This window comes from Protopterus annectens, chromosome 16.part0, assembly GCF_019279795.1.
Source record: "Protopterus annectens isolate FY-2018-M chromosome 16.part0, PAN1.0, whole genome shotgun sequence".
Taxonomy (NCBI): domain Eukaryota; kingdom Metazoa; phylum Chordata; order Ceratodontiformes; family Protopteridae; genus Protopterus; species Protopterus annectens.
The window spans coordinates 62,591,821-62,604,633 of record NC_056750.1 but is presented as its reverse complement, the minus strand read 5'-3'; the positions used below and the strand labels follow the sequence as shown (position 1 = coordinate 62,604,633).

General features: G+C 37.4%; 1 long non-coding RNA gene across 1 annotated transcript in view; it reads right to left on the bottom strand.

Moving 5' to 3' along the window:
- The window catches only part of LOC122790311, a 492,281-nt gene that overhangs the window by 236,698 nt on the left and 242,770 nt on the right, over positions 1–12,813 (bottom strand). Inside the window, exon 3 of the long non-coding RNA XR_006362985.1 lies at positions 7,800–7,832. This is a non-coding gene — a long non-coding RNA (uncharacterized LOC122790311). The remainder of the gene's footprint in view (positions 1–7,799; positions 7,833–12,813) is intronic.

The window sequence follows — 12,813 nt, the reverse complement described above, 5'->3', positions numbered from 1 at the left end:
ATATTGTCTGTATTAATAACAGAAGGCATATTTCAGATATGGTTTCTTCCCACATCGAAAGATGTACTGATATGTGAACTGGTGATTCTCCTAAACTCTCTAGGTGTGTATATATGGGTATATGTTAGATGTTCAACTTTTTGGAAACTCAAAAAAACAATAAAGAGACCATACAATCAACTTTCTGAAAAACTGAACATTACAAAAAGAAAAAAAATTACATTTTTTTTTTACATTTTTACAGGGGGCAACCCCCCTGCACTCCCCACATCCCCTGAAAGTTATATATACCAACTTGGAAATCGCATTACAGTGAGGAAAATGGTAAATTTCCCCATCCTTGCTATACTAATATCCCCATTCAAGAGCTTTGAGTTTTCAAAAACTCAATCATATGGTCTCAATCATATAGAGTTCAAGTTTCTGAAAACTCAATCAACTGATAGGGACCAATACGTATGCATGTGTGTGTGCATATGTACATGTGCATGCAAGTGTGTGTGTGTGTGTGTGTGTGTGTGTGTGTGTGTGTGTGTGTGTGTGTGTGTGTGTGTGTGTGTGTGTGTGTGTGTGTGTGTGTGTGTGTGTGTGATGGACTGTCATTTAATCCAGGACTAGTTCTGTCTCATGCCCACTAAGGGGAGATAGGTTGCTACTCTTCCAAAACCCAGAACAGGATGAAATGTGTATTAAAAAATGATTACATGACTGTTCATTTTAGCCATCTTCATGAGCCGGAATTTGCATATTCATACATGATGCTGGTGACCCAGTCATAGAAACAGATATGCTATACTTGGAAAGCCTGGGGAAGTCCGGGTTCAATAACCACCCTGACAGGGAAGAGAGGGGTGAAGGCGAACATCCAGCACTTGGTGCCCTGACAAAATAGTGAAAGATCCTGGAATCCTTGTAGATGATGACTTTTCTTGTAATGCTGATATACCTGATACCATCCAAAAAGCATACAGACTTTCTACTTGATCCTCTAGGAAGTGCTGATAGCCATGTTAGGGAGGTAATTGCTCCCCAAATACAGTTTTTACAAGACAATTATAGAATACTGTACCCTCTTACATAGCCTACTCACATACCATGTGGTGAAAGTGGAGAAGGTATAAAGTTTTCTCACAAAAAAAGAAACAAAGGACTTTGATGCTTGGCTTTGGCCAAAGAGTACAACAACTAATCCTATGATTTCAATCCTAATATTTGCTTAAAGAAGAGACAATGACTAACATACCAAGCATTAAAGAATACCTTTCCATTCAACACCCATTGCTTAGAATACCCCCTGCCTCATTAGCAAAAAAAAATAATCATAATCAATGTAAATAAATCTCAGCTGCATCAGGACCATCAGAGTCTCTCTTGCTTATGGGGTAAAGTTCCCTTCTGAATTAAACTTACCCTGTCAATCCATATCTTTAAGGGAAAACTGGATGACTACATGGGTACTGAATGGAGAGATAAGTCAGCAAGCAAAGGAGAGTAGTATTGCTGACATTGAATTCATCTTCAAGTCTTGGTGAGTATCTTCAGGAGGTAGACCCTGTTTTTCACAAAATTTTACCAAGATGATACTGATATACAGACTGTATATGTATATAGCATGTATCATGGACAGAAGTAGGTCAAAAACTAAAAAAGATAGCTGGGAGCACAAGACCTAGGATAAAAGAGTTCCCAATCCTGGTAGGCTCACTGGTGCCAGGACTGGAAAAGATGACAGTGTGGAATCTTCAGATTATGGAAACCTTCTTATAATGGGGCCAGGCCAGGTGTAAGGGGGAGGATGGTCCCCCTGTTGTAGAAGGAAGTAACATTCCACAAAAATCACAAAAACTGATAGGCCAAAAAAGAGCCATGAAGACAATAGAGTGGACTATTGAGGATAAGAAAGAAATTGTCCATTATTTCTATTATGCAAAAAGCCCAGAATTCCAGACACAAGATATACAAAAAGATTAAGAAAGAAATTAGAGGAAAGAAAAATATTTCCACAAGAAAAACTGTCAGAAGCCTCAAATAAAAATGTATGTTGATTAATACAACTGATTTTTGAAAAACTGTATATAGACCAAGAAACTTTAATCTGTTTGGAAAAGGAAGCATCTGAGGAAGTACAAAAATATAAACAACAAAACCTAGCAATTTTTGAAAAGTATAAAAAAGAAATATGGACATGGGAAAGAAAGATAGATTTGATATGGTGCAATATTTATTTAAAGGCAAAAGCCAAATTAATCAATATAAAGAATGCAGCCCCAAAGATATTTGAAGAGAAATACAGGCAAAGGCATCCAGATATGGAACATTTCACAATAAAAAAATAATATCGCAAAGAGGGAATGTAGAAAAGAAGATTAGTAAAGTAGAGGTTAAAAAAAATAGAAGTTGAAGTTATGGAGTATCTGCAAAGTGAAGGGTTTGATGTAGGAGGTCTAACACAGGTTACATCACAGCATGATGGAACGAGCCCCCAAAGTAAGGACAAACAGGAAGATCGGGAGACATCTGAAGAAGAAATATGGACATGATAAAGAAAAAGAGATTTAATATAGTGTAATATCTATGCAAAGGAGAAAGCAAAACTAACCAATACAAAAAGAGCAGCACCAAAGATATTTGAAGAGAAATACAGGCAAAGGAATCCAGATATTGAAAAATATTTACAAAACAAAAAATAAGATAAAGAGGGAAAGTAGAAAAGGAGATCAGTGATGGAGGAGTTAAAGAAACAGAAACTGAGGTCATGGAGTACCTGCAACGTGAAGGATTCAGTGTAGAATATCTAATCCAGAAAGCACCACAACAGGCTAGAGCAATGGTAAGGTGGTATATGAAGATATTATAGAGCATTCCACAGGAAACCAGTATAAATGTTCACTTGAAGCTGGACAGCAAGGAAAGGAACAGCAAACTGTGCAAACTCTGACGCAGTCACTGTTGAGGAGTGATAGGACAGTGTCCCATATGACAGAACAGTACATGGCACAGCATGAAATTGAAGAGAATGTGCCACAGGAAGATGCTATAGAACTTTCTGTAGAAATGGAAAACAAAAAAATGTGCCTTCAGCTTAGAAGAACATGAGCTAAGAAAAGACTTGCTTCATTTAATAGAGATAGAGATAGACAGACATATTAAGATCAATGAAAGAAGTAAACTACAGAAGGTCAATAAAACCCAAAAAGTTAGAAGTTTGAGAAAACAAATGAACACAGTAATTAGGAGTGTCCATAGAGATCCATGTGATATAACAGAATTAAACAGGATATATTACTGTGCAGCTAAATTAATAGATGATGAAGTTCTACCACAAGAACACGGGGTAGTGAGGGAAAGGAAGGGGATAAATTGAATACCATCATGGAAATATCAAACAGAGAAAACTATAAAGCAATTAAGACAAGAAGTGTCACTGTTAGAAGAGTAGAGAAGAGGGAATAGATCAACAAAAATACTAAGAAAGATAGATGTGATAAAAGAAATGTGCAGTATTGGAACAGATCAGGATCTATCATGCACTATCGCAAAAACTAAAAATCTCAGCACAGGAGGAAAAACTTAGAAGATACACAGCTAAATATAAAGGAAAAATACAAAATAAGCAATTTATTGATCACCCAAAAAAGTTTTATAGAGAATAGGGAAACAAGGTAAAAGGAATTGAAAGACCACAAAAAAGAAAAAATAGATATATTTTGGAGAAGTATTTATGAAGATCCTGTGGAATATAACAAAGATGCTAAATCAATAGAAGAAGTAAAAGAAAAATAAGAAGTTTAAAGTTGCAGGATATAAAATGGGATTATGTAACAGCCAGAGAGATTAAAACAAAGTTAAGAAAAGCCTCTAATTGGCCCAGATGCAGTACCTAATATCCGGTTAAAATATTAACATCTTTGTACAAAGATTTAGCCATGAGTAAAAACTATTTATATGCACACCCTGAACAGACACCAACCTGGCTAACAACATGAAAAACAGGGTCTATATTAGATCACCGAACACTTAAAAAACGAACAGTGGTTAATCGATCCTATGTAACCAGAAGCTTACAATTTCGAACTATCAAAACAGCTATTTTTTACCTAGGGGAAAAAAATCACTGTTCCAACAAAAATAAATAAATAAAACACTTTAAACATTACAGTAAGCAAAAAAATGGAAAATCAGTGCAGAAAAACAGCCAGTAAACAAACCAAAAGCACTGAGGACAGGAAGAGTCAAGCACCGGGCAGCTGAGATATAGAACCAAGTTTATTGTAGGTCACAAAATCCACAAAACGTAAAACGCAAAACAGTCACACAGCGTTTTTCGTCAAATACAACAGACTTCATCAGACAAGAACCTGAAACATAGACAAACAAGTATTTTTATAGTGAAGTTGATCAATTCAAATGGACCAATAGCGCAACATCTCATGAATAAATAATGAATAATGCCATGTAGATCTGAAATTCATACCTCAACATAAATACATGAGTTAAATCCAACCACAATGTATGTAATATATTAGATGTAGTCCGTAGGATAATAATCATAAAACAAGGGATAAAAACATTCAAAAAAGATAAAAAATGGTAGGATTTAACGGCTGATGAAGTCTGTTGTATTTGACGAAAAACGCTGTGTGACTGTTTTGCGTTTTACGTTTTGTGGATTTTGTGACCTACAATAAACTTGGTTCTATATCTCAGCTGCCCGGTGCTCGACTCTTCCTCTACTCAGTGCTTTTGGTTTGTTTACTTTAAACATTACATTATGTGGGGGGCTTTGCCCCCCACACCCCCCTAATTAAATATACCAATTCCGAGACCACACTACAGTGCCGAAAACAGCAAAGTAACAAAGCGGCCAAGCAAATTCTTTCCTAGGGAAAGAATTCGCTTAAAGCCTGCTTCAATATTTTGCCATTTCAGTCTTTTGAGTTTGACCAAAACACATTCGAAAGAATGCGTCTTCGGTCTTCTAATAGGGAACCTGAAAAACAGTGCTCCTACTTAAGAGTGAACCTGCAAGCTACCTTAAAAATTATATATCAATAACTTGCCTTCTGACAACGTATTAACTATACACGGGAATTGATGCTAACAGAGTTTATAATCATTTAGGAGAAAACTCAATTATGGTAACAGAACAAAAGGGCAATAAAAGAAAGCCATATGGAATAAAGAATCATTTTTTGTTAAATAAAGGCATAGTGGAGAACTGTAAAAAGTGGAAGGACCTAAGTATGGTATGGACTGACTACAAAAAAGCATGTGATAGTATCCCATGTTCATGGCTAAAAGACTGCTTAAAAATGTATAAGATACACCTTACACTGATCGACTACATTACAGTGACCATGAAACAGCAGCAGACCACTTTGCAATGAAGCCATGATAAAGGACAAATTATTATCCCAGGGATAAAAATTTAAAGGGGAATATTCCAGGGTGACTCCCTGTCACCGCTGCTATTCTGCCTTGCCCTTAACCAATTAAGCTGTCTACATAACTGCTTAGGCCATGGCTATAATTTGGCTCCTAGAAAACAACAAAATATAAAGACTTCTCATCTTCTCATTCTTGATGATTTAAAACTGTGTAGCTCATCAGATGAGGAATTGAAAGCACAACTGCAAGCTACCAAAACTTTTTCAGATGATATAAGAATGTCATTTGGTCTTAATAAATGTGCAAAAGCAACCTTTAAAGCCGTTAAACTGCAGCACCAAGAAAACATCAGTTTGGGGCAAGAATGTAATGCAAAAGAACTTGAGCAAGAGGGAGTGTATAAATATTTGGGAACTGATGAAGGATCAACAATAAAGCATGAACATATGTGAATTAAACTTAGTCAGAAATATTTTAGAAGACTTAAATTAATCCTGAAAAAACATTGACATCTAGGAACAAAATTCAAGCTATAAACCAATTTGCTCTTCCTGTCCTAACCTACAGTTTGAGTGTTTGACTGGCTCCAAAACGTGTTGGATAGATTAGACAGGAAAACAAGAAGGATGCTTCATTGTCACCAAATGATTTATAAAAATGAGTGCATACCGAGATTATATATTCCCTGTTCCAAAGGAGGGATGGGCCTCCTTGAAAATGATTACTTGTATAGATCTGCAACTGTGGGACTGCATACATATCTGCTGATCTCGCAAGACCTGAATGTAGTGAAAGTTTTGAAACATGAGGAGAATAAATCTAAGATGACTTCTCTGCTTAGTCTAGCAGAAGCATATCAGTGTCAAGCAGGAATGGAAATCAAACCTGAAATAGATAAAAATCAGGCAGCAACTGAACGTGCCAGAAAACAAAAGAAAAAAAAATAAGGTGAAGAACCAGATGAGAAGGCAAGAAATGTGGAAAATGTATAAATATAGCTGCAAGTATAGAAAACTTCTGGAAGAACCTATCGTTGATCAAGAACGAATGCAGGAATGGTTAACGAGATTCAAATTCAAACCAAGAGATGAAAGGGTAATATTGGTGGCACAAGACAGTGGGCTACATACACATTGGTTTACAAAGTCCATTGAACATGTCGGAGAAACAGACAAATGCAGATTTTGTATAACAGAACTGGAAACAGTTGCACACCTCATTGCTGGTTGTGACATACTAATGGCAGAAGGACTGTGTACTGAAAGGCATAATAATGTGGCAAGACTGTTACACTGGGGATTGTGCAAACATTATGGTACTTAAGTGGCTGAAAAACACTGGAAACATGAGCCACAAAGCATCATAGAAAATGATGAAGTTTATATCAAATGGGCTCACCCATCATCAACAGTTCAAAAGACAGATGCTAGAAAACTGGATATAGTGGTCCATGAAAAGAAGACAAGCGTATAATTGTTCATTGACATCACCACACCCAGTGACTACAATGTCTTGCATACAGGGAGAGACAAAGTCATAAAATATCAGGATTTGCAGGCAGAAACATGAAATGTGGAAGAAAGATACCCAGACAGTTCTAACAGTAGTAGGAGCAATGGGTCAAAAAAAATCTACAAAAGAATTTAGATATGTCGCCAATCTATATAACCCCATATGAATTACAGAAGGAGTCAATACTAGGAACATTGTGGGTGCTGCAAAGAGCACTTCTGGCTGACAAAGATTGAAACAATACTAATTTCATGATCTTTAATCATACTTTGACTTAAGAATGGGGCCATTTCTGCCATGGTATTAGAAACCCAAAAGACTTGAAGAAATTAAAAAAAAAAGTACCCATAAGTTCTAACATGGAATCTAAAGGAATAAAGCACCTCTATTGTCAATGGACCTTGATCTTTCTCACCAGGTCTATCAACATCAGCTCGATGCTAGTAAACCTAACTGGCACTGAAGACTCAACAGCATTAAGTTTTAAAACACAGGAATACACACACTTCCAAGTTGACTGAATGTCACCTGCCTAACTTAGTCGTACCATTTCCTCTCAGTATGTCACCAGACACAAACACCTGGTGCTCCACTATTGTATTCTCTATTTGTTGGTGTGTAGGGATCCTTCCAGGGAGCAACTACCCGAAACAAAAAGATGTGTAAGGCTTCATATTTAGGCATAGTGAGAGATCAAAGTCAGCTTGTGGCAAGCATAGTAACATCTTGTATAATGCAGCTGAGGTGATGACTAGGAGGAGGTAAGAACACATAAAAACAATACATACATAACTGTTTTAAATTGTTTGGTGATTATTAATTCCTGTCAGTTCTTCAAAGAAACCATAGCATGGTACAGATAGAGAAGATTTTACTAAACATAAATTAGAAATACTCACGTTCTTTGTTGTCATTTATCTGCTCATAAACATCTGAAATTAAGAGAGAGACACAAAAATACATTAAAACACCATTAATCACAAAGTTAAATTCACAGACTTTTCTTTGACATGTTTATAATAGGTTCTTAATTTATGAGTTTATGTAAAAAGCACAAAGGCAACATGTGGTCATTTACTCAGACTTTCTGTTGAAGGATTAAATGACTAACTAGTCTTTTAGTCATATTAGATGGATAGCATATGAACACAAATGGGATAATTTGTTATTAAACAATTTTTCTTATTTCAGGTAGCTTTTATAACAAATGCACATTATATTTTTCTGAGTACATATTTTTGTTTTTGAGGTACTATTTTCTAACCAGTTTAATATTGTGTGTTAACCAGATGAACAGAAGAGACTGGGGGATTTTGTTTTATTCTGTGACCACATTAACTAGAAAAATTAAAATATATGTAAGTATTACAAACAAATATGTTTTAAACAGGTCCTTGAACTGTTTTACTTTACAGTACATGTTTTGACTGTATGTACTGAAAAAGGAAAGATTATTAAAAAGTTTGTTAGCAGCCATATCAAGTTAGTAGTGTTGCTGTGTCTTCCCAATTTTTCTTTTGTCTCTAACATACCACTTAAAGTGTATAGCTGTGTAGTTTTGAGTATTTAAAATAAGTCATTTCTAAGCGTATATAATGCATGCAAACTATGCATTAAAGCTAAGCATTTCAGTGATAGATAATCGTTTGTCTAATAAAGCCTCAAAATAAAACAAAGTTGCAAATGCAACAGCATCCTAGGATAATTGGCAGGAGTGAATAAAACGCTAACCACTTTCGTTAACTGCCCAATGCAGTCTAGTCAGTTAGCACATTAGTCAGACAATGCCATGGCTGCAAAGAGAAATACCTCATTACTGGCTTGTTAATTAAATACCAATGCTGTCAGACCTGACTGTGCTACTAGTCTTCTTAACAGCCCATCTATAGCTTTAGTGAAAATAAGCCATACAATCACACACACACACATTCAGACACACACAAACACACATATACACTCCTGAGCAGTCCCACACTGACACCTATATCCACTCATTCAAAGACAAGCCCCCACTTGATTACAATTATGTAAACATTCATGCATAAACTTGCATACATAAACCAACATGCACATATATATATATATATATATATATATATATATATATATATATATATATATATATATATATATATATATATGGGTTCCATACACTAGACTGAATTTTCACTAATTCGAAATAGTGCATGGAATGCTCACTGCAGTGAAAGTGCACTTAATCGAAAGTGCACTTACGCAAAGTTCAGCACAACGAACGGGTGTGGTACTGAACTTCCATGCAGTACTCACGGACCTTAGGGTTAGGGCACGGGTCATAGTAAGGGGATAGCCCATAGGGCTATCCCCTTACCATGACCCGTGCCCTAACCCTAAGGTCCATGATGACTACAGTGCAGTGAAGGACATAGCAATGTCCTCCACTATGGAGCAATAGTCACAAACCCTAGAGTTAGGGCATGGGTTAGGGTAAGGGGATAGCTTTACTAACTATCCCCTTACCCTAACCTGTGCCCTAACCCTAGGGTCTGTGACTATTGCACCATAGTGGAGGACATAGCTTCTTTTTTATGTCCTCCACTGTGCTGCAGTGTTTTCGATGAAGTGCACTTACGCAAAAGTTCACTTTTGTTAAAGTGAATTTTCGCAGAAGTGACGCTTCCTATTACAAGTTCGAAGTAGTGAATCCATATCTATATATATATATATATATATATATATATATATATATATATATATATATATATACACACACACACACACACACACACACACACACACACACACACACACACACACACACACACACACACACACATTCATGCACCCTCACTAACACTCTCCCACCCTCACAAAGTCACTGAACTTGCTGCTAGTACTCCTCAGGAGTAAATAGGTCACTGCCCTGCCTTTATGGTAGTTGCTTTTTCCCCTGAGTACAATTTTACTTGCTGAGTGATTCTCGGACTCATCTGCCAAGAGCCGCAGGGATTTCTGTGGAAAGCACATGGGAAATTAGCATTAGCCACTTCCTCATACTGATGCATTAGTGTGCAGCTTCACCAGTGAGACAGTTCTCTGCACTGAGGCCCCAACCAGGAGAAAATCTATGTTAGACCAGTTTAAGAGAAAGACACAGTGGTAGCTCAGTCTATGAGAAAACCTCAATGGAAGACCAGTCTGTACATTCATAAGGCTTAGTACAAATGTGAAAATCCTCCTAACTAAGCTTCTGTATCATTCTAAGACTTTCTGATTCCCAGGTCGGCTGCACAGCAGTTAATAAAAGAGACAAGCCAATATTCAAGAACGTGCTGTGTACGTACATTATAAGAATCCACGATGTGGACTTAAAGTGTCATTATCCATTACACATTACAGAGTCTGAATTAATTAACATATTTTGGTGTATTTATAGATTATATTACATGCTCCATGGGATACCCCATCAATTTGAACCTGCTTAAAACATTCTGGTATGAGCAATTCATAAACATGGCTGTTTATGAAGTTGATTCAAATTTATCTGGGGTTGCAGAGAGAGAGAGAGAGAGAGACAGAATGCAATTAAGAGCAGCAAGTGCATTTGCAAACTCAGACATCATGTTAATTTAGTGGGCAGAAGGAAGGAGGCGTGAAAGGTAGCTATCACTGCTTACTGAGGGTATACTTTTCCAATGTACAAACTCAGTAATAGCTGTTCTTCATATGGAATCACTGTCTGATTGGTTTCTGTTTGTGTGCCGGTAGTGATTTGAAGTCTTTATGCTTTCATTTTTTTCCATGGCTGTGTGACCATGGAATTAGTATGCATTCATTCATTTAATAACTAGGCAGGTAGACTTGTCTAGTGGTTCTTTTCAGGTCCATTAAAAAACTTTTGTTTCCTAAATAAGGTTAAAGTTTCGACCAGTTTGTTTCACTCAGTTGAAGCTTTGAATGTTTTAGTCTTTAAGAAAATGCAGTGGAATCCTGATCAACAGCCCAGCCCATTTCTTGCTCTGTTGCCATCTGCCCCCTCAACACACACATACACACTGATGATTCGTACTGTGCTGTTGCATCTGAAGTGCAGCACTTTGCATTTTTTGCACTGAACCTCAGCTGCCACATTTCTGCTGCTTGGCTGTCCTTTCCAAATCTTTCCCTAGTCCCCTCACCCTTCACTGCTGCACACATTTTGGGTCATCAGTGAGGTGGATGAAGCTATTCTCTTCCCCCGGAGATATATCTGAGTCAAACACACTTAAGAATACCAGACACAGAAATTACCCACACGTTACCACTACTCACTTTCCTAACTCCTACCAACATCCCTCTCAGTACAGTACTTTGTGTCCTACTATTCAAATATACAACAGTCCAGTTTCTCCATCTTGGTTCTACCATAACCTATTTTTCTATCAGCCTTGTGTGTGGAACTGACTCAAAGGCCTTGTTGAAGTCCACATAGATGAAATCTGCTGGTACTGCCCTGCCAAGTCCAGCTGTGACAGGATCATAAAACCAGATCAGGTCTGACAACTCCTTCTGGCTAAGAAACTGTTTTATCTGCTGACTTAAATATTCGCACCATGACATATCCTGTAATTGTTGCTAGGCTTATGAACCTGTAGTTTCCTGATTTTTTTTTTTATCCCCATCATACGTTACCACACATGACATCTTTTAGTCATCAGGCATTTCTCCTCTAACTGTTTATATGCTGATGATTCTTCTCAGGGTGTCTGCCAGTGCACTGCTCAGATTTCTAAAGACTATGGGAGATAGGTTATTGGGTGTTTTTACTTTATTTTCCCTAAGTCAGTCAGTCCCGTCTAGCTCTTCCTTCTCTGCCTTGATGCCTTTCCACAGTTCTTTCTACTCTGCTCTGTGTCTGTTCCAAGATGGCGCCATCTGTTCACTCTATAATGTGAAGAATAAAGAAAATCATCTCTGAGTATCTCAGCTTTTATCCCGTCTTCTGTAATCTCACAGCCTGTTGAGGCCTGCCTTACCCTTCCTCCTTTTTAACTGTAGATCTAAAACTAGCCCTTGTTTCCCATGTTGGTACTTTCTGCCAACTCCTTGCACTGTGCCTTCCATAACTCCCCCTTCTCCTCTCTGTAAGTTCATAGGCAATTCCTAGGCTAATGGCCCTAGAAGGCCTTTTCAGTCAAGCCCTGCTTTCCCCTGTGAAAATGACAGAATAAATTACACAGGGACATATTGTTGTGTTTAGGTGACAAAGCATTTATAAGTTACCTCTGTCCAATAGGAGCACAAATGCCAGTCCAGGGATACTTGTCTGATTCTCCATTCATTGGTCCAGGTTGCATTTGAATAGGGTCAAGGATAAATTTTGCTTCACATGAATGGAAAACCTGTTACAAAACTGGGGTAGTCTCTGAGACACATACCCGTCCCTCCAACATGTTCTGTTTATGTTGTAAATGAAGTTTAGGTACTTTGATCAAGTATTTCTAATGCTGTTAGACTTCTGGATGTGCAGCAAGTACATCAGTACTGGATCAAATGATGCCTTGTAAGATGGGCATTGATCACCTCTCGGTAGTCTACAGGACACAGACACTAAGGCTAAGGCTTTGAGGTGATCTGTGTATTCCATGTGCTTTACATCCTGTAGTCTTTTTATGATGAACCTCTGGGGCGATTTTAGTTGTTGCATATGTTTGGTCAGGTACATACTGAAGAGAGCATGTATCTAATGACTGGCCTAATGAGGGATGAATATAGAAGGACAACAACATCTCTGCACCTGGATGCCATAGCCTTCCTTATATGATAAGTGATATAGAATGATTTCCTTACAAAAGCAGACACACAATAGTCAAAGGCCAAGTCACTGTCCACATATGTTCCCAAGTCCCTAATAACTGGGTCAAGTCTTAGAAGCATATTGTCTATGTGGTAATT